General features: G+C 54.3%; 1 long non-coding RNA gene and 2 other non-coding genes across 3 annotated transcripts; all 3 read right to left on the minus strand.

Moving 5' to 3' along the window:
* Positions 1 to 3,287: 3,287 nt before the first annotated feature.
* Positions 3,288 to 3,369, minus strand: TRNAS-GCU (transfer RNA serine (anticodon GCU)). Its single transcript has one exon. It is a non-coding gene; the product is annotated as a tRNA-Ser (tRNA).
* A 6,398-nt stretch (positions 3,370 to 9,767) lies between these two features.
* Positions 9,768 to 15,552, minus strand: LOC132244139 (uncharacterized). The gene is made up of 2 exons (XR_009455745.1): positions 15,385 to 15,552; positions 9,768 to 10,873 (listed from the first exon to the last, which is right to left on the minus strand). It is a non-coding gene; the product is annotated as an uncharacterized LOC132244139 (long non-coding RNA).
* Positions 15,553 to 15,612: 60 nt separating this feature from the next.
* On the minus strand, positions 15,613 to 15,685 carry TRNAR-UCU (transfer RNA arginine (anticodon UCU)). Its single transcript has one exon. It is a non-coding gene; the product is annotated as a tRNA-Arg (tRNA).
* Between the last annotated feature and the right edge of the window lie 7,047 nt (positions 15,686 to 22,732).

Raw genomic sequence — 22,732 nt, forward strand, 5'->3', positions numbered from 1 at the left:
CCGAAACAGGGCTGCTCTGTGCAGGGCGTCTGGGGCCTCTGCCTCAGCCCCGTCTGCTGGCTCAGGAGCCCGAGCACCGTCTGGCTCCCTGGACTCAACCTTTCGCTGTGGGTCGGAGACCTGGGCCCCCTTGTGCAGCACCAGGCTCGGTCCGCTCCCGGACCTCCGTGCAGCGCCTCCTGCACCGAGCTCCCAGCTTCGCTTTGGGGGCTGAGGGCCTGAGCCGCCCGAGTGCTTCAAAGACCCTGCTCTGTGCACCGGCTTCTCACGGTGTCTCTGGGCGCACGCCGGCGGGTGCAGACCCAAGCCGCCTCACGCAGCTCCCAAGGTCTAGACGCCGTGCTGCACACGTAGAGCCTAGCCGCTGGAGACGTCCGCCGCTCCGCGCCGATGGAAGTCTTCAGGGGCGCTTCTGGGCACTGCTTTGCCCCGCTGAGCAGCTCTCCTCACCTCCTCTAAGCCCCGCTCTTCTCTTCTCTTCTCTGTCCCGGACGCGACCCCTGTGCTGGGTGTGCAGCTCCTTTTATACGCCCCAGGGCTCCGCCCCTGAAGTCCCGCACCTGAGTGTTGCAGTCTTCAATCAGGTCCGGGGGCGGGGGGACTCCTCTCCCCCTCCCTTCAGGAAAGGGGTGTACCTTAACTCCTCTTCCTGCCTCCTGATTGGTGGATGGGCTCCACCCATCAAAACAACAACACTTCATGCCTGGGACTGAACCCGAGCTCCAGAAGGCAAGTGTGCTGCACACCCCTGTCCTTCGTGTGCCCTGTTACAGGCCAGATGTTTGACACCCTGAGAACCAGGCCCCAGACACCAAGTGAGTCCACTGCCTTCACCCTCGGGCGCTGGGAGTCTCTCTTTCCCCAATTTGGGCTGCATTCAGTAGATTTTTATATCCCAGAGCATCCCTCCGAGGGACGGGAAGGCCCAGAGCTGTGGAGGGATTAGTTTTGACATCTGCTCATGGGCAGAGTCTGGGAATCCTCTAGGACTTCATCTACTTCTCCAGGCTCCTAAACCCCTTGGGCCCCAAACTTGTGTTACTCAACAGCCAGATCTGCATTGTATTCAGTGAGATCTGAAAAGGGCCCGTATAAAACAAGTGAACGCAGACGCTGTGCCCCCATTTCCTGCTTATGTCCTGGCTGGTTGCTCCTCCTCTAGCACCAGCCCTGCTCGGGTGCCTCCGTGTCTCCCCAGACCTGCCCCTTCCGCCTGCTGAGGACCCCGGGCATCAGCCAGAACAACCCTGACGCCAACGCTGGCTTTGCTGGCCCTGCTGGCAGCCCCCTGGGTGAGCGCCTATGCCATGGGGAGCAGGGGGATGCAGAGGCAGGAGGGAGGGGGCATTAGCTAACATGGTGTGCATTTCTGCATTAGGTGTCTGGTCCCAGATGTCATTGTAGGAGTCTGTCCCTGGGGTGGTGAAGCCTGGACAGCCCCTCAGCCCGAGCTGCACATCATGTGCAGTGGGTTCGCCAGGTGCAGGGACAGGGCGGGAGTGGGTCGGAGGTATCTGGAGCGGCGGAGACACTAGATACAGCACTGTTCTCCAGAGCCATCTCACGGTCGGCACAGACACCTCCAGCAGCCAAGTCACCCGCGCCCGACCGGGCTCCAGCCTGCAGACTTGGCCCGGTGTTACTGTGCCAGACGCCCGGGGAATGAAAACCCACGAGAGCTGCACACAAACCAGCCCCGCGGCCCCCGCCTGCCTGGGCGAGCAGCAGAGACAGCAGGTGCCAGCGCCGTGCTCTGCCCGCTGGGGCTGACACGTCAGGGCTTTTACGTCCCTGCAACCAGCCTGGGATTAAATTTCATACACACACATATATACACACACACGCGCATGCACACACGCACACACACTTCTCTGTATCATTATTGCGTAACACTCACACAACCTGCTGCTCTACATTCTGATTCTGTAACACACACATGCACGTGTACGTGCACACATACACTTCTGCTCTCTATCATTATTGTGCTACACATGGACACACATCTGCACTGTACCATTCTGTAACACACACAAACACACACACTTCTGTTCCTTATTATTATTCTATAATAAACACACATGCCTGCTCTGTATCATTCTGACACACACACACACTTCTTCTCTGTATTATTCTGCAACACACACACACACACACACCCACACAAACACACACACTTCTGTTCCGTATCATTATTCTGTTACACACACACAGACACACAGCCTGCTGCTCTATATCATTGTTCTGTAACAGATGCAAACACACTTGTGCTCTGTATTATTATTCTGTAACACACACATGCACACACACATGCACACAAATGTCTGCTCTGCATCTTTGTTCTGCAACACACACAAACACTCTTCTGTTACATATCATTCTGTAACATGCACACACTTGTGCTCTGTATCGTTATTGTGTAACACACACACTTCTGCTCTGTATTATTTTTCAGTATCACAAAGACATGCAAACAAACACATACTTGTGCTCTGTATCGTTATTTCATAACACACACACACATTACTACTCTGTATCATTATTCTGCAACACGCACATAAACACACATCTGTTCCCTATCCTTATTCTGTAACACACACCCACACACTTCTGCTCCGTGTCATTATTGTGTGACTGCTCTGTATCGTTATTCTGCATAACACAGACACACACTTCTGCTCTGTATGTGCAGGGCAAGTACGGGGGGACCTGGGCCACCGTCCCTGGCCAGCCTCGTGTCTCCATCCCCATGGGAAAGCCCTGCCCCAGGCCGCGCGGGTCCTGAGACCACACGGAAGCAGACAGAGTAGAGGTGGGCTCTCCCACTCGGGGAGCCTCCGACATGGCTCGGACGTTCATTGAGCTTCAGAGTAGTCAGAGTTTTTTCTTAGCGTATGCCCAATATTTATATGTTTATTATAAATAATATATATGAACAATATTTATATATTTTAATAAATGGTCTCCCTCTCATAGAGGGGAAGGATCACCTCCCTGGACCTGCTAGTGATGCATCTGTAGATGCACAGCAAGGTGCGATTAGCCTTGCTGGCCACTTCCTCGCATTGGTGGCTCACATCCATCCTGGAGTCAGCAATGACTCCCAGATCCCTTTCCGCAACCGTGTTAGCAAGAGGGGTGATTCCCAGCCTATAGGTGTGTTGCAGGCTCCTTCTCCATGCACATATGCCAGCCTAATCTCACGCACACACCTCTGAAACCTGTCCAGATATAGCTGGATCCTGGCCCTCCCCTCCAACATGCCCACCTCACCCCACAACAGTACCTCATGACAAGGATGGGATTCGAACCTATGCATGCAGAGCACAACAGATTAGCAGTCCAGCACCTTAACCACTCGGCCACCTTGTCAGGCCAGTTACTGCTCTCACCACAAAAGGAAAAACCTTTATTGATACAAAAAAAATGCACCTGCACACCCATACAAAGCCCCACTTTCCACCCAAACCCATTACAATACCTGCATTGCGCGCAACACACACAAAACAACTAAGTCCATCCTGTCGGACCTTTTGCAAATCTCGCCCTGCAGGTAGCAGTGCTGCTGGAAGGTCTTGGGCCTTTCCTGCAGTATTGAAGTGGCCGAGTCAGATGCTGGATCACGAGAAAGGTTGGCCCTCACCAAACCACTGGTCATCAAAACGTTGGGGGCAGGGGTGGAAAGAACAGGTGCTGTCAGTGCTTTAATGTTCATGTGTGTGGCCCCTCTTATTCCCTTATTGCTCCTTTGAGACTAGGCTTTGGATTTAGCACCAGTGGATTCCCCTGCAGCGATTCATGGTGCAATTGTTTGTCTCTTTTCTCTTTCTTCCTCAGGGCGCGCTGGACAGGTGCTCTCAAATCCAGCCCAAGCTGATCTTCTCGGGTGAAGCTGTCGTTTACAACGGCAAAGCGCATAACCGCACGGGGAAACTACCGAGCGTGGTCAAAGGTATTTCACTACGTCACACGTGAACTCTCGTGGAGCTTGTTAGAAACCTCAAGGGTAAAACACGAGGAAATGGAGTCCAGATTCGGCAACATTACTGAACCTTGAAGATCACAGTCCGCTTGAGACCTAAGTACCTGCGCAGAGGGATCCTGCAGGGTTTGGGGCGCAGGCTTGGAGCCCAGCGTAGAGCTGGCCTCTGGGTCCCTCCGCATCTTCCTGGACTCATGTCCTCTCCACGCGAAGAAGGAGAAGGGAACTCGCTGGGGCAGAGACATGTTATATGTGTTTCTACTGGCCCGGCAGGTGAAGAGAGATGTTCATTTGGCCAAAATCCACTCTTGCTTATACCCAGGAAGCCTGAGGCTGTCTGGGGTTGTGTGGGCTCACCGGACAGCAAACCATGGCCCGTTGGAGAGAAGATGATTCATAGATTGTAGAGTCGGAAGGGACCACAATGGATCATCGTGTCCGACCCCCTGCCCCGGCAGGAAAGAGGGCCGAGGTCAGATGACCCCAGCCAGGTGACTATCTAGCCTCCTCTTGAAGACCTCCAAGCTAGGTGACAGCACCACCTCTCTTGGGAGCCCACTCCAGATCCTGGCCGCCCTTACTGTGAAACATTTCTTCCTAATATCTAACATAAATCCACTCTCAACTAGTTTACACCCGTTATTCCTAGTCACTCCCTGGGGCGCCTTAGGAAACAGCTCTTCCCCTATTCCCCATTGACGTCCACTAATAAATGTATAGGCGGCCACAAGATCTCCCCTCAGCCGTCTCTTGCGAAGGCTGAAGAGATTCAGCTCTCTCAACCTCCCTCACGAAGGCCACTAATCATGCGAGCGGCCCTCCTCTGGACCTCTCCAGATTCCCCGCGTCCCTCTTGAAGTGCGGCACCCAAAACTGGACGCAGTACTCCAACTGCGGCCTGAGCAGTGCCGCATAGAGGGGGCGCATCACCTCCCTTGAGCTATTAGTCATGCACCCGCTAATGCACGACAGGGTGCGATTGGCCTTGTGGATGGCCTCGTTACACTGCCGGCTCATGTTCATCTTGGAGTCAGTTATGAGTCAGAAATGCCAGTGTTTCCTCGGAGGTGATTTGAACTGTGCTGCCTACGGTGGTCTGTATGGAAAGGCTGATGTTTGAAACTTGCCATCTGGCCTGGTTTTACTTCTCCCCAGGGATGCTCGGGTTCAAAAAAAGTGCCATTTGATTTAAGAAAGTACGAAATATCAGGAAATGACCTGTGAGCCTGGACTGGAAAACTCTTCCTTGTGCGTACTCGAATGTACACTCGTCTCTCTTGCACCCCAAATGTCTCTGTGTGAAGTTTCGGAGGCAAGGGTGGTGACAGACATCTCAGGGAAATAGCTACAATAATTTACAGCCTTTTACCACCCGTGGGGGATAATGAGGGCTCTGAGTGCGTGTGTCCTCTCCTCCCCTTGGTGGGAAGGACAGGAGGACTTGCACCGAGGTGACCCCTTTGGTCCCCCCTGCTCCGAAACCCCTCCTGTCCATCACCAACAGGCGCTCATCCACGCGGTATTGTGCTCTGCACAGGATCCGTCTTGGGTAGGGAATCCCCCCGGGCGGCAGAAAATGGAAGACATTCCCAAGCCGCGCAGGGATCAGAGGGTCAGGCTGGAGCAAAAGGACCAGCGGGGTGAACGAGGGTGCATGATAAAACACTGCGGGGTGAGACCTGCCGCGCGCAGGGCAGAGAAATCCCATTACTGGGGAGGGTTGTTCCTTCCTGGTGCCTGTCCAGGCAGCTGCTCAGCTTGCTGCCAAGTGCCCCCTGCCCCAAGATCCCCCAAACTCCTGGGGCTTTCTAAGCCTCGCCAGGGGAAAGGCCAGACTGGGAATGGGATGACAAGGTGTGTGGGGAGCACAGTGCCCACTTGGTGTTCCCACTGCGCTGCTCCACCACAACCTCTTGTGAAGTGACTACTTTTTGAGGTAGAACAACTGTTATGTGTGTTGGTTTTCTTTTTTTTACTTTAACTTTATAACTTAAATTAGCCGAAGGTGCGACTTGTGTTGAGTTCATACATTTCCTCTGCATGCCTCTTGTGTCTTGTACTGAAACAACACATGTAAATCATTTGAATGAAGCCAAACCTTTGAAAAGACTTAAACTGTATTGTTTTGCAGGCAGAAAGATTGTTGGGTTTTTTTGTCCTTTGGGAAGCAAAGCTGTGCTGTATTGCATGGTGATCCTGCAGTGAGGTGTATGAAAGAGAAACGTATGGAGGCTTTTCACCTAATTTTTAAAAGAAATGATCCAGTCATTCCTATTCCTCATCATAGAAACATTGGCCCTCAGTCTTATCTTTCTGGTGCATATTTCATGCGTTTGTGGTTACTCCTGCATTTCATGCAAAGGAGAGGAGACGCAAGCTCTACCGAGAGGTAACACGGTCACCGGTTACCTAAGGACTTTGGAAAGCTGAGCTTCGTTCCACCCTCTGCCACAGCCTGCCCTGCTGACCTTGGGCACATCCTTTTGTCCCTCTGTGCCTCAGTGCGCTGACCGTGAGTGGGAATGATCCTTCTCTACCTCACGGGGAAGCTGTGAAGATACATCCACCGTAGGCTGTAAGGCACGTGGGTGCAATGGTAATGGGAGTCAGATGAGCTCCTAACATACAAAAGATAAAGTGTTAAGCCTTCTGTCCCCAGACTTCTGCTTAAACTGAGTTTTTTCCAAGTTCGTAGTCAATGGCTGGACTCCTCATTTAAAATGTCATTCCAGCATCCAAGCTCTGTGTTAGTCAAGTATAAACTGGAATGAAAAACCAAAACAGCTGAGTTTGAACCAGTGGGCTGTAGTCCTGCTACAGGTGTCTAACCGAGATGCTCCTTTGAGATTCAATTCTTGCAAAGCCTGTCCTGCACTTACATACTCCGGTAGTCTCAGTAAGCCTGTGACACTAGTTTTGCATGATATGGACTTGAATTCTGCTTTTAAGCTCCGGGTGGATGAACACCGTGTGTCGGTAGAGGGCAGCCCTGTGACACCTCGGGGCACAGCAGCAGTGCAGGTAAAATCGAGTCGTGGCTCCTGCAGGAAGCTAAGGGAAAAGCAGGTTTGTTTATATATTTCAGTAATTTTTCTTCCCACAAAGCATTTGCCATATTTGTCCCTCTTCTGTTTTATTGTCAGATTTTACCGGTAATGTATTTCCTTTCCACGTGCATCTTGTTTGCATGTGAAGACTCTCCTAGCTTCATCACTAGCCCTTCAAGATGTCATTATGTACTATACAACGCCAAGTGTGGCTTATTAAGGCATTTATAAACTTGATCGCTGCGTTGTTTTTTTTAATGAATCTTAAGAGCGGTAATATTCCCACAAGACTTCAAATACACTTCCACATATTTTTGATTCATGTTATCTAAGGGAGGGTTGTGTGCGTAAGCGGCTTTTTGTTTTCAGTGGTATTAGAAATCAGGTGAAGGAGTAAAATGTAATTGGGTGTTTTGTGCTGAAATTTTAAACCTGTATTTCAGGAGTAATTGGAGACAAAGTGGCTCTTGCAGCCTCCTGGGGCTCTTACTGTACATGTCTCGTCAGGTCCATGTCCAGAGCGTGTGCTGCGTCCCTGCACCACGCAGGGGTCTGGACTTGTGGCGCTAAAAGCAGGATCACTTTCTACCTCCCCTCCCTCCCTGCTCCCTCGAAAACACCCAATACTGGTCGCTGCTGGAGACTGGTTACTTGACGAGATGGATTACTGGTTTGATTCAGCCTAGACGCTCACGTCTTCCAAGTCCCTGATGTTTTTAATGCTAATTAGGTACAAAGCGAGGAAGAAACAAGCTGCTGCTTTGTGACGCGTTGGGGCTTTTCAAAATATGTTTAAGCGAATATCGTACTGCAGGGTGACACACTCCCCACATCCTAGGATCATCTGCTCTAAGAGAGAAGCATAAGGTGATTTTTGCTCCGGTTTTTGCATGGTTTGGTGCAGTGCTGAGGAAGAAGAGAGGCTCTAGTAATATATCTGATAGAGCGGGAGGTTTCATGTCTTTGCCAGTCTGTCTTTTCCCCTGGGGCTCCCTGTAGGATCGTGTGGGTCTATTCATCGGCCTAGAGCAGGTCTATGGGGTATCTGGTTAGTTTTACCTCCTCCTCCCCAAGTGTCAGCGGAGACCACAGTGACATGCACACAAGGGCACGTGTGGGAACAGGGACGGAATAAATCCTTCTCTCCGCCCCGCATAGAAATGCCCGCAGACCGCCGCACAAGCTGGACACCTGCAACGCGCGCTCAACTTTCACTGAGCAATGCTGTCGGGTTGTCAGAGAGACATGTCACAGGGCTTACTGTAAGGCAGCTGGGAACATCACTTAACACACGCGAGATACTATAGCTATGTCAGAAATGGCGTTTTAGTTGTGCCCTAAAAACTACATTTCCCTGTGACGTATTTTGGTTGAAAAACTAGGACAAGTGCCAGCTAAAATATATGTATATAAAATATGTAATGTGTGTGCGAATGATGCTGCATAAATAAAGTTGCACTGTATATTTGGTCTGCACACCTGGGCAGGGGTGAGGCAGGGCTCATCTCTGTCTAACTCCAGCATGTGTCTACCGGAGGGAGCGAAGTGCTGTCCCAGTCCCGGCGCTGCCCAGGGCTCCTCCCATCACCCCAAACCACAGCCCGCACAAGCCCCGGGGCTGCCCCACTCCACGCCGCACTCGCAGGCTGCATGCGCTGCCCCCCAAGACCCACCTCATCCCCATGCCCAGGCTCGGGGCGGGGTGGGGGGCAGCTTCAGTCTCCTCCCTTGGGCCTTGGAAGAAGTCCTTTGCTCTCTTCCCCCATCTCATGGCCTGACAGCCTCAGCCCAGCCCCCTCCACGTATTTACTCCAGTTGCGTGATTTAAGTCCACCTGGGCCACGGGGCCTGACTCAGAGAAATACCAGTGGGAGGGCGGCCTGGCTCTTCCTTTGTCCTGGGAGACGCACGCTGGGGAGAGGACAGGCAGTCATCGTGGATCTCACTCGCACCGAAGGATGCTCCTGCTGAGCTCTTCTACCCTCGGGATGTAGAAGGGAGCACCTCCCCTGACATTCAGCCAGTGTATTAGGGATATGGATTTTAGTCACGTATTCAAAAGGTCCTCAAACCTGGCACCGGAGCATCTCCTCCTCCGCGGGCCCCAAAACATGTGGGCTCTCATCCTGCCCTTGGAGGTGTTGGGCGGTGGCTGGGGATTCTCGCTCCCTTGCTTTACTTCCACCAGGGGCAGCTGAAGAAAGACAGCAGATACTTCGCAGAAACCAACCTGGGGCCCAGCCTCTCCCCCAGGCTCGAAACAACTCCCCAGCAGGACGTGGGCAAGCCGCAGGGGCTCGTCCAGCTCAGCGCTGCCCCAGGGCCCAGCACTGAAGTCCCCGTGTCCTGCTTCCCCGAGCATCAGGCAAGGACAAGCGGCATCACTGCTCCCCGAGGGAGAGCTCTGCTCATTCAGTGCCCAGGCGCTAGGACGGCCCAGGGAGGAGGGTGTGGGGGACTGGAGGCCTTGTCCTGCGTCAGGAAATGCTCCAACAATGGAGAGAGAGATCCAGATTGCAAGACTTGGCAGCCAGGAGGAGCAGACGTGAGAAAACTCCCAGCAAGTCGCAGACCGGCACAGTCTGTGAACTGCTCCTTTCCTCCACGCCTCTGTGGCCAGGATGCTTAGGAAATAAGGGGGTTATTATTAACATGATGGGCAACTATGTCCTCATAATGCTAATAAATATGAGTGCTAACTACTTAGTAACTATATTAATTTGAAAAAATACTAAGACTAATTCCCAATAGTGCTAATACTACTGGCTACAGACACTAAAGATGAACAATACAGATCATGGAACAAGAAAAAACAAAAGACAACTACGGCTACAATGAAATGCGACAGCCCGCTAACTTGACTCTTCTCACCTGTGCCAACCACAGAGCGAGCAGGAAAACTCCTCTGCTCTGCTTTTATCTCTGCCCCAGCACCATCGTCACGGCAATGTGATGGCAAAGAGGACATGCATCACAATCCAGCCTGAGCCTGGCCTTGTTGAAGCATAGTCGGGCAGGGACACTGGGCCAGGTCCTGCCCCCAGTGCCCCACCAACCATTGCCATGGTGCTTAGGTGTCTCAGGGGGATCCTCTTCCTTCCTGAACCCCAAGCAATGCAGAGGGGCAGATCCTCCTCCTCCTCTCTGATGCTTTATTATCCCTCAGTTGGAGAGCAATACTAGGCAACATTGATGTATTAATGGATGCAGGTTGGAGCAGGATTCAAATTAGATGCTCAAGCATCAGGAACAATGGGTTCAATCCTGTGTTGGTTCATCCAGAGGCTAGGCCCATTTGGGATGCCATGAAGGGGTTAAATCATGAACATCCCCAGTCTCAGCCTTGTTGGTGAACCAGGTCCTGCTTTGAACATCCGTACTCAGCGGTGACCCACCTGGAGACCAGAGTCTGGCGGAGAAGCCAACCCTGCTGCCCCAGAGAAACCTGCCTCTAGAAAGCAGAAACCATTGGCCATCGTCTGTGGTTGTGCCGTACTCCAACAGGTGTGGAAGAAAGTAAAGCAGCTCTGGCGGGTGACGGCAGTGCTCAAACTCATGAGCAGAGAGGCAGCGCTGTACAGGCACCGGACTGAACACCAGTGGTGCCCATCAGCTCCCGGGGATCGGTTTGTCTCTTGTCAGCAGTGCCCTGTGCAAGACCAGAAGCTGTCTGATCTCCTGACGCATGAAGCTCTCGGTTGAGACTTGTGTGAAAACGGGGCTGAGCAAGCCGCAGACACACTCCCAGAAGGCAATAGGAGAGGGTGGTGAAGAGATGGCAAAGATCACGCAGCAGAGGGTCCACTGGCACAGACTGTTTAAGGACACCACCCGCACAGCCTCTCGCCTGGGGAAGAAAGCAGGGACGGTGAGGAAGAAGTTGAGGACAGCAAAGAGGAAACCAGCTTGGGCGATGAAGACAGCGCCAGTGATGATGGACACAATGACAGCGCAATCAAGTAACAAATCAAGATTAGAGACTAAGGAAAGGAAGAGAGGAACAGAGGAAGTGCAATGGTGATGGGCGGAGGGAGTCCTGCTTGTGCTTCCTCCGTGTCACCCATTTCCCTAAGTACCGCAGGGCTTTGGTCACCATCACCCGGCAAACCAGGTTTAAAGCCCTCCTCGCTAGGTTAGCCAGCTTATCTGCCAACATGACCTTCGCTCCTGTGTCTGGTGGATCCCAAGTCTCCCTACCAATGCATCTTCTGGAACAACATCCAATAGCTGAAGAAGCCAAAGCCCTGCTGGTGACACCACCTGCAAAGCCATGCACTGCTCTGCAAGATGCATCCACTCCCTCTAAGGCCCTTCCCAATTGAGCTCCTCACACTTCAGCCTTGCACCCAGAGCCCCGGAGTCACTTGTGATCCTCTCAGGGTCTCCCTGGCAGCATCACTGGTGCCCGCAGGGATGAGCAGCACGAGGGGCGGTAGGGGCAGCGTGGAGTCGTGGATGAGCACCGTGGAGTCAGAGCGCAGAGACAAAAGCAGAGCAGCAAGGAAGTGAAAGGGCAATAAGGAGCAACCACTTTCACCTTGGCCAAGAGAAGGAGGCTGAGTCCTAGCTCTGCCTCTTAAGGCTGCAGAGCCTGGGGCAGGTGGCCCTACCCATGGCTCAGCCTGCTCCGCAGGAGACCCCGTGCAGTCTGGCGACAGCAACTGGCTTGGACAGCCCCAAACCCCACTGCTGGGCCCGGCTGCCTCATCCCTTACTGCCAAGACAGCGCCTGAATCCAACCCTGGGGGCAAGGGGGCGCGAGTCCATTCAGCGGCCTTGTGAAATGGATGAGGAGACACATCTCTCTCCAAAATATGGTACCAAGAGGGAGTCCTACAAACCCTGAGCAGAAAGACAGCTCCATGCTTTCCTGCTCTCTGTCACCAGCCAAAGCCCCAACCCCAACCCCAATCCCAGCATGAGCTTCTCCAGCAACCTCAGGCAGGAGACCCTGGGCAAGCTGCTGCCAGGCAGTAGCTGGGAAAGCCCCCAAGTACCCTGCAGAGGCCGACACTGTTGCTTTCCAAAATGTAAGCCTACGCGAGGGGGTCCAGGATTCATCCCACTTCCACTTAGCAGGGACTGGGCAAACTGCTCGTGTCCTGGGAACAGCCCTCGGACAACTCCCATTGCCAAGGGAAAAGAGCTTCAAACCTTCCTGTTCTCTGCCCCGCCTGAGCTCAGCTGTCTCCAGGAGCCCCCGGGCCGTGACCACAATATCTGCATCCCCAAACCTGGGGAAAGCCCAAAAGCCCACCACTGAGCTCGACTGGGAGATCCCTTCCTGGCAACACGCACCCGGAGGAAGAGGAGCCCTCCACAGCCAAGCCTGACCCCACCGCTTTCAACCTACCAGACCCAACCCCGTGTGGGGCCCAAGCTTCAGCCTCATATGATTAGCATGGAGGTGGCTACCTACACACATCCTAAATAGCCCTCCAGGCATCCCACCAAGGCAGCTCTGAACTATCCCATTCTCTAACCCTAGCTCAGGCTACTCCAGCAGCCCCGTGCAGCACACTGCCAACTACCTGACTGAAGGGACCTGCCTGCAAAGGCCTCAAACCCCGGGGCAGAGCCCCACCAGGAGGTCCGGAGATCCCCAAAGTGCCCTGGAGCAAGAGGACCCCTCCAATACCCAAGCCTCATCCCGCTGCGAGGAGCGCTCCCAAACCCAGCCAAGGTGGGGGCCCAGGGACCCTCCCACATGAATTACCTGAGCCAAACCTACCTACCTGTGTCCAAAAAACGACTCCAGGCGGCTGACCCATCCCCAGCACAAACACAGCTCAATGCTTCCCATCGTCTACCCCTGCCCATCGCCTCTGCTGCTCCAACAGTTCCCGGCACACGTGTGTGAGAAGCATGAGCAGAGGAAGAGCTCAGCACTGCGGCACGGGGGGTGTAGCCCAGGAGTTAGTTGCCCAAAGCACAGGGGTAGTCCAGATCGGCTCCCCAAGGTGCTAGGTTTTGGACGGGCCGGGGTGGGACTGGGTTGCAAGCTGTAGCCAAGTCAGGACAACCTGGGCTCAGACTGTGACCCAGACACAACGGCAGCCAAGGGCGAACCGGGAGCAGAAATGCCATCCCAGAGGCAAAGGGCAAACCAGCCTGAGGAGCAGGGAATGCCCCGGGTCTGCCTGGAGTCAGGGCCAGGAGGCAAAACCTGAGTAGGAGGGAAGGGAAGGAGCCATGAGGAGCATGAACTCGCCTTGGCCTGGACGAGGAGACCGAGGCTTGGCTCTGGCTTTTATGGGCTGCAGAGGAGAGGCCAGGGCTGCTGCCTGTGGCTCCAGGGGACGGTGCCCGCACTGCCTCCCTTAGGCCAGTCACTGCCCAGTCTGTATTTGTACATGTGGTTCCTCCATCCCAAGCACAGGGCTTGCACTTGATTTTGCTGAATGTCACTGCAGACGAGGTTCTGTCTCCGGGGCATGCGGCATTAATGGGTGGCACCTACCGCTCTCATGCCCATGCCCATATTCCCTCCCTTTCAGTATTATCATTTCTTTGCTAATACTTGGGATTTCTTGGTTTCCCTTCCTGGAGCAGGGTTCTGGGGGCCACACTAGTGGGGGAATGGCAGGATCAAAAGCTCACGTGTGACAGGACCAGAACACACTGTCATGCTTGGCCCTGTTGTGCCCCCCGTCCTACACCAGGCAAGAACAGCCCCTCACCCAGCTCTCATCCAGCCCTGAGAAGCGGCAGCTCTTGTGTTCTTGTGGAGGAGACGTCCGAGGAGGAGCAGACCTTAGGTTTGGATCTTGGATGCTCTTTAATTAGGAAAACTGCAATCAAGCCTGCACAGCTGCGTCCACACAAGAACTGATGAAGGTGCCAGGCCAGAACAGTGCATGGGACAAGGCGGTGCTTGAGGCGGCAGCCTGTACCCACCACAGAGCAGGCGCAGGCAGGCTCCTGGGGGCCAGGACTGGAGCACAGACCTGCAAGCAATGAGGGCCCATTCCAGGGGCATCGGGAACAGCTGCTGCTCCCTCTGCACCTGGAGGCTGCAGCCAAAGCCGTGGGGCAGACCAGCTCCTCGGTCTGTGGGCTGAGTGTGCGAGTCTGTCAGTCCAGTGGTGTGACCAGTGGGAGGCAAGTGCGAGCCAGCTCCAGGTGCAGGTTTAGAGGAGGCACCACAATGGCAGCTCCTGGGGAGCCCACACTGCCACAGCAGCAGCCACGGCAAAAGGACACCGAGTGCTGGCAGCAGCAGCAGCAAGGGCCTTTGCATCTCTAGAAAAGGCAAGAAATGCACACACGTGCATGCATGCATGTGCTCTCTCACACACACACGCATACACACACACACATGCAGACACTCTCTGGCATCTCTGCCCAAGGTAGAAAAGTTTTCAGTTTTTCCTCAGTGACACTCCAACGCCGTGAGGGGTTTGGGGAAAGGTCAGGATGGGATGGCAGTCCCTCCACCCATCCCCCTCTCTTCTCCTCTCAGTCACATTGATGCTTCCTCCTGGTGACCACATGCAGAACGATGATCCCAGGGACCAGGACTGCCAGCACCCGCAGCAGGACAAGCCCCTTGGTGCGGCAGTAGGACAGCGATGGGGCACCTGGAGAGCTCAATACATGTGTAGGAGATAGGTCAGCTTGGAAACAAAAACCATGGAGGCAGCTGGAGCTCAGGCTCCAAAGCACTTGGCTCAGGCCAGGCCAGGGGCAGCACGGGGACTCCCAGTTGCTCAGTCACCAAATCCCTGCCTACGCTGCTGCTGTGTTCGGGGTCTGTAGGTCACACCCAGTGTGCATGCGGCTGACACGAGCAGCACTGAGGTCAGGACGGAGCACAGCACCCAGCACCCGCTAGGCAGCCACAAGTGCAGGACGCGTGGGAACAGCAGGCTGGAAAGCAAAGAGTGTCCTTCTGCAGCCCAGCGATGTGGGTGCTGGAGGGCAGCAAGCAGCAAGGGGGAGATTAAGATTATTTTGAAAAAAAATTATTAATTTTGTCACAATTTTTTCATGATTCATTTTTGCTTGCTTGCTTGAACCCTGGCTGCCTGGCACCTTGAATGGTGCATATCCTGGTGCAGGGCAGGGCCACTCAGCTCGGCTGTGTCTGATGCAGCTCCCAAACTCAGACGCTCCAAACAAGCTAAGGGTGCAGCAGAGGATTGTAGCCAGGACAAGCAGGGTCTGTAATGCCTCCTGACAAGTGCCCTGCCAAACGCACCCACCTGAGGCTTGTACAAAAAGGATGTGGCCAAGTTGGAGAGAGTAAATGGCTGTGGGACTGGGGGGCAGGATTTGTAAGGAGAGGCTGAGGGAACTGGGTGTATTGAGTTTGGAAAAGAGAAGACTGAGAAAGGATTTGATAGCAGTGTTACCTACCTGAAGGGTGGTTTCAAGGAGCACAAAGCTGAACTGTTCCCAGTAGCCACAGATGACAGAACAAGGTGCAATGGGCTCAAAGTCCAGCAAGGGAGGGTTAAGTTGGATGTTAGGAAAGCCTTTCTTCTTATGAGGGTGGTGAAGCACTGGAACAGGTTACTTAGAGGAAGCCTGCAAACATACCTCTAATGCCTTCTCATCTGCACCTTGGTTAAAGATTAACAAGATCACCCCAGGTGGGACTTGAACCCACAATCCCTGGCTTAGAAGGCCAGTGCCTTATCTATTGGGCCACTGGGGTTTCTTGACATGCTTTTTCCCCAAGGACGGACTTCCCTGCCTGCGCCCATGTGTTCTCAAAACAACGGTGGACAATGAATGCTTTTCTTCTGGCACTGCATAGGGACTGCCATTTACTGGGTGAGACCACAGATCCCGCAAGCCCAGCCTCCTGTGGCACATGGTGCTAGGCAGCGGATGCTGAAAGGCAGAGCAAACCGGGTCAGACCAGGGTATTTTGCACGGTTCCTCTTCCACTTGCAGCCTCCAGTGTTTAGGGTCTAGGACGCTGTGATTCAGAGGCTGTCTGCTCTAGAAGCAGCTCCTGGGTGGCACCATGCTGTGCTGGATGGCAATGCGCTTCTCTTCAACCCCAGAAGCCAGGTTCCTCTCCTGCTCGCTGGCCACCTGCTCCTGCTCGCCCACCTCTGCTGCTCACATGCCTCCCTCTCCTGCTCTCCTGCTCCTGCCACTTGGTGCCAAGCCGGCAGGTTGGCCAGCCACTCCTCCATGACGGTGCCCAGCTGCCCAGCAGGAGGGTGCTGTCCTACGCCTGGTGCTGGTGGAGACGGTGCATTCAGAGGGTCTGGTCATCGGGGCACCATTCCTCATGCTGCATCCCCGGTGGCAGCTGGTGCCTCTCCCCCACGCACAGCTGCTGGACCTGCAGAGCGAGGACACTGTGGACACTTGTACATGTGTCACTATGGCAGTGTTGTTCTTGCACCATGATGTAGTACTTCCTTCTGCAAGTGTTACATCATGGCGCAGTAACAGCCCGTAGTATGCCATTACGTGTGGCACACAGTTATTTTTAGCAGAGTGCTACACCAGGGGAGCACGTCGCTGTGGTGACATGCTGTTGGTTATGTGCAGACACCTGCAGACGCTACATCACTGTAGTGTGTTGCTACGGCAACCTAGCGCCACATGTAGACATGCCCTGTAACAGGGGACTGTAAGGGGCTGCAGTGGAAAGGACTGTGACGTGAAGGACAAGATGATTTGTGGGCAAAGGGGAAAGGGGCCAGAGGGAAGAGCTGCTTCCCGAGGGTCCCGGGCTGAGGAGGGTCAGGCCTCTCCTTGTGGGACTGCTCCAGGGAAAGGAGAGGCCAGGTTCAAAGCTTGGCCAGTTAGAGGAAGGGCATCCCTCATTGCCTGAGAAGGCAGGGAGGAGGAGAAGACAGAGCCTCTTTTTGAGAGAATGCAACCTCTCGGAGGTAACGGGCACTAGACCCAGGGACTGTGCACCACCCAGCCTTAGATCGGGGTCGTGCGTGTATAGGTGCCCAGGGACCATGGGAAGTTAGCCAGGCAGCCCCTGTCATGGGTGGCCACTGCACAAGCCCTCCATCCCCACTCCCTCCACGGGGCAGGTGGCCCGCTTGGCTCTTGTTGCAGGCAGCCTGCCTTCCTGATCCCCTCCCCAGGCCAGGCCAGGGTTGGCCCTTGGTAGCAGCTGCCAGGGTTGTGTTACCAGATTTGCCCATTACTTTGGGGGATGCTCATTTATTAGGGATAGGTTTCTAGGGTCTTGGTAATTCTGTTAATGTGCTGCTTGTGTTACTTGTGTTTCGATACGGAGCTGTATATCTCCCTTCTGCAAGTCCTCACCTCAATGGAGCTATCTTGCAGGACTCAGTTTCAATGGGGCTGGGTTCCTCCAGTCCCCAAATCAGTCATACACACAAACACACACAAATTAACATGACACGCCTGACCTGGCCGGGTTGATCAGCATGGACAGGCTGACACCCTCAGATGCCAGGAGTCAGTTCATCAGAGCAACAATAAACCGCAGTCTCACACAAGCACACTGGTGAACAGAATCCCTCTGAATCCGGCTGGGTGTCCAGCTGACACCCTCACGGGCCAGCATTCAGTTCATAAGGGCACGTCTGAGTTAAACTGGGTCAGTCACCCTGTACAAGCTGATCCCCTTATGTGTTTCAAACTCAGCACGTCCCAGTCTTTGGCCTCTTGATGAGCAGACCCCACAGTATTTTCACTCTTGTCACCCTGATCTGGAGGGTCTTAGGTGTGTCTCCCACTGCATCTTAATCAGGTTCATTTATGGAGGTGGGGGAGGGAGGTGGGGAGTACTTTGTGAGTCAGACAAGCTGTGTCCTGTGCCAGGGTTGCCCAAGAACACAGAGCTGAGACGTAACAGTTGCCCTGGACCAACTCCTTCCCTTCTCCTCTGCACGCCAAGCACTTTGCTCCCATGGGGGCTGGGTCACACCGCCCAGGGTCAGAGGGACTAGGGCTCCCACTCATCTGGGACACCGAGCAGGTGTTGCCCCTGTTCTCTCCCCAGTATGTCTCATCAGAAAGCTGGGATGGGGAATTACCCGCACTGTGCCCCAAGCGTCCCCCTACTGAGACTTCCCAGGTCATGCCACATGGAGCTGTTTGAGCACACCGAGGGGTGCCCAACCCCTATGCCCTCCCGCAATGGTTCCCCGGGAGCACATGAGAACCTGTTGCAGGGCTCTGCACTTCAGTGGTGCCCTGGGCAATCCCACACTTCCCCGCCGTGTGCGTCGCTGCCTGGAGGGCTGCTTCTGCCTGTGATACGAGGCCCTGACCCCCTCAGCGGAGGTGGAGATCACCGGTGCCATCAGTGAGTTTCTCTGCACGTGACAGCAGGGGACAGCGAGGCCAGGCAGGGAGAGAAGAGGAGGGGAGGGCGAGGAGAGGATGAGAAGGGGGCCTGTGTGGGGCCCCTAGAGCCAGGCCTGCAGCCAGGTGTGGGCCTGTAGCATGGGCACTGGTGGCCACAGTGCCCCCCACCCCTCACAGCCATCCTCCACGCGATGGGCTTACCAGCTGGGCATGGCAGGTGGTCCTCACAGGTGGCCTTGGTGCTTGGTGGTAGGGAGGCAGTCTGGCTGCTTGCAGGGTGCTGGGTGGCAGAGGCCCACTGCCTGCCACGTGGCCACTGACCCCCTCCAGGAAGGAGCTGGAGCTGGCCATGGGCGGTGTCCTCCCTGGCCTGTCCTCTACCCTCTGGCTGTGGGGAAGATGTCAGCCCGGGTACCAGCACTGGATGCAGAAGCCATGGGCAGGGAGGACACGGGTCATGTGTGCTGCCAGCCTGAGGGCTCTTGTCTGGGTCTTCTCTGCAGGTCTGGGCTGGTGCGGGGGCTTTGGCAGACCTCCAGTGCTTGAATAGATATGCTGCCCATGGCCTGGGTCCCTGCGAGTGAGGATGCTGGGTTGCTCCTGCATGCAGGGCATGGTGCTGCAAGCTACTCTGGACCATCTCTTGTGCTCAGTGACCACCATTCGCAGCAGCCACGCAGCCTTCACTTTGACTCTGGACTGCCTCCCAAAGTGGTCGTGCCCACGCTGTCCCATGGAGGCTGCCATCTCTTCCAAGAGAGCATTGGCCCACCTGCCCTGGCAGAACTGCCGCTGCACCTCGGCATTGCCCCAAATCACCAGAAGGTCTGTGGTCTCTTCTGCTGCCCAGTTGGGGCCAAGGACCGAGTGTCTCAGGGGCAGGGAAGCTGCCATGTCCACTGGGTTTCTCTACCAGGGATTTCAGGCAGATGCCCCATGAGGTCCCCACAGCAAGGCCAGGGACTGGCTCCCATGCTGGAGCCAGAACGTAGCCGCACCACAGGGGCACAATGCCCAGGGGCCAGGGAGCAAGCGGCAGAGCCTCCTTGCTCCAGCCGGGCCTGTGCAGCACTGCTGCTGCCCAGACAGGCCCAGCAAGGAAACCCCCACGAGCTGGAGGCAGGCAGAAGCTGGCCCCAGGGAGCTACAGCCAGGCAGGGGTGGCAGAGAAGCCGTCCTTGCCCCCTGTTTGGAGGGAGTCTCAGCCAGGGTGCTCTCGTGAGCATTAAATCTAGTACCTGCTGGTGACTGTACATGAGCCAGGAGGCTGCTCACACGCGCTGTGATTACAGCCAGCCTCCGCGTCTCATGTAGCAGTGTCCCCGTGCTTCAAAATGGTGGCAGGGGCACTACAACTAAAGCTTGTTTGATGTATTGAAGTGTGGGGATGCTGATATATGAGACACTCCAGGTGCTTTAATTTGGGTGGATTTTGGATCCACTTTAATTAAAGCACCTTACCCCACACCTTAGAGCATGTGTAAAAACTCTCTGTATCTTCAGGTATTAGAAAAATGCACATTTCACTAATCGAATGTGCGTTAGCCTAGTGCATGGTTTTACGGCCATGCTTTAATGCACATCAGATTAATCTAATGCTCATTAAAGCATCTCATGTAGAAGTACCCAGAGGGTCCAAAGGAGTTGCCCAGGCACCCGCAAGACTCAGCCTCTCGTTCAGTTTCTCTCTCTCTCTCTCTCGGTCCATTTCTAGATGACTTTTCTCCTCGGCGGTTTCCTACCCATCCTTGATCTGTGACCCATTAAATGCATTTGGAAAGTCCAAATCAAAAACCCTATTTCAGAAAGGATGCCCCTGAAATCTGGATTGTGGTGCTCGGCACGGCTCCTGGGATCTAGTTTCCTTTCACTTGGGCCTGGCCCAGACAACCAGAGAGGACCTTTAAAACACGAGACAGTCTCTTGACAAGAAGAACAGCATTCAGAAACATGCATTTCCTATGACGAATAGGGGTTTACATTGCACAGGCCTGCAGTTGCACATAGAAACAGGGAAGAGATCCCATTTTTTCTGATCTTGCCCCGCTGTAAACACTGCACGTATCCTGCAGGAGAACCCATTTCTTGTTCATTAGAGACAGGTTTAGATGCTGTAGCAAGAAGAGGGGTCTACCAAAGTCGCATGAGGTGGGAAGAAGAAACCAGCAAACTACATGTTGACGACAGGACCAATCCTGCTCTAAAGGTAAGAAACTACTGTTTTGCAGTGAGCTATGAAAACACAGACACTGCTGGGATTTGAACCCAGGATCCCTTTTTTACAAGGCAGGTGCTTTAACCAACTAAGCCACAGTGCCCATAGCAAAAGAGGGCTTCCCCGCCCCCCCATCTCACACCAGTGAAGAGCACTTGTTTGCTTTGGGAATTAAGGCAGAAGTGTTTTGCGTGGGCTAAAGAAGTTGGTGGTGGGGGCAGGCTGGCAGGGGAGGAGGCAAATGCTTCACAAAAATGACCAGAACCCGGGGCCTGGGCTTCACGTTTCTGTCTCCCAGCCCCAGGGAGCCAACACGACTCCATGAGCCCAACCTGGCAGCTGCACACCCGCTCCCAGCAGGTCCCAGCCGTCTCCTTTGTATCAGTGGCTTCCTCCGCACAGACCGCTGCCCAAGATGCACGTTCCTAAATCCAATCTCCAAGATCCGGGCAGAGTCCGCAGGAATCCACATGTGCTCCTGGTGTCATCCTCACGTCTGGCGCAAATGCCAGGGTGGCACTTTTCTGTGACTTGATGAGAGACCAAGCGCTGGCTCCAACTTCACAGTAGCTCCAACTTCACAGGAACGTGTCATCATCACAAAAGGCACCAGGAGCGTCCGCGCATGATTTGATAGTTTGATAAAATGATATGACTGGTTCAGCAACAAAGGTTCAATCTGGTCGTTGAGGCAGCTGCGTGGGTTAATCCTCACTCAAGCAAGCCACTGCATAGATTCATACATTCATAGATTCATAGATGTTAGGGTCGGAAGGGACCTCAATAGATCATCGAGTCCGACCCCCTGCATAGGCAGGAAATACTGCTGGATTTAGATGACCCCAGCTAGATACATATCCAACCTCCTCTTGAAGACCCCCAGGGTAGGGGAGAGCACCACCTCCCTTTGGAGCCCGTTCCAGACCTTGGCCACTCGAACTGTGAAGAAGTTCTTCCTAATGTCCAGTCTAAATCTGCTCTCTGCTAGCTTGTGGCCATTGTTTCTTGTAACCCCCGGGGGCGCCTTGGTGAGTAAAGCCTCACCAATTCCCTTCTGTGCCCCCGTGATGAACTTATAGGCAGCCACAAGGTCGCCTCTCAACCTTCTCTTGCGGAGGCTGAAGAGGTCCAGGTGCCCCAGTTTCTCCTGATAGGGCTTGGCCTGCAAGCCGTTAACCATACGAGTGGCCCTTCTCTGGACCCTCTCCAGGTTATCCGCATCCCTCTTGAAGTGCGGTGCCCAAAATTGTATGCAGTACTCCAACTGCTGTCTGACCAGCGCCCGATAGAGGGGAAGTATCACCTCCTTGGATCTGTTCGTCATGCATCTGCTGATGCACGATAAAGTGCCACTGGCTTTTCTGATGGCTTCGTCACACTGCCGACTCACGTTCATTTTGGAGTCCACTAGGACTCCAAGGTCCCTTTCCGCTTCCATGCCACCCAGCAGGTCATTCCCTAGGCTGTAGGTGTGCTGGACACTTTTCCTCCCTAGGTGCAGCACTTTGCATTTCTCCTTGTTGAACTGCATTCTGTTGTTTTCTGCCCACTTGTCCAACCTGTCCAGGTCTGCTTGTAGTTGTTCCCTGCCCTCCAGCATGTCCACTTCTCCCCACAGTTTTGTGTCATCCACAAACTTGGACAGAGTACACTTCACTCCCTCGTCCAAGTCGCTGATGAAGACATTAAAGAGTATCGGTCCAAGGACCGAGCCCTGCGGGACCCCACTGCCCATGTCCTTCCAGGTCGAAGCTGACCCATCCACCACGACTCTCTGGGTGCGACCCTCTAGCCAATTCGCCACCCACCGGACTGTGTAGTCATCCACGTCACAGCCTCTTAACTTGTTCACCAGTATGGGGTGGGATACCGTATCGAAGGCCTTCCTGAAGTCTAAGTATACGACATCCACCCCTCCTCCTGTGTCCAGACATTTCGTAACCTGGTCATAGAAAGAGACTAGATTAGTCAGGCATGATCTACCTGCCACGAACCCGTGCTGGTTTCCCCTCAGCATGATTTATCCTGCCGGGCTCTCGCAAATGTGAGCCTTGATAATTTTTTCAAAGACTTTGCCAAGCATGGAGGTGAGACTGACTGGCCTATAGTTGCCCGGGTCCTCCTTCCTCCCCTTCTTGAAAATGGGGACCACATTGGCCCTTTTCCAGTCCTCCGGGACCTGGCCCGTGTGCCATGAGTGTTCAAATATTCCCGCCAGTGGCTCTGCAA

The sequence above is a fragment of the Alligator mississippiensis genome, chromosome 11 (assembly GCF_030867095.1).
Source record: "Alligator mississippiensis isolate rAllMis1 chromosome 11, rAllMis1, whole genome shotgun sequence".
Taxonomy (NCBI): domain Eukaryota; kingdom Metazoa; phylum Chordata; order Crocodylia; family Alligatoridae; genus Alligator; species Alligator mississippiensis.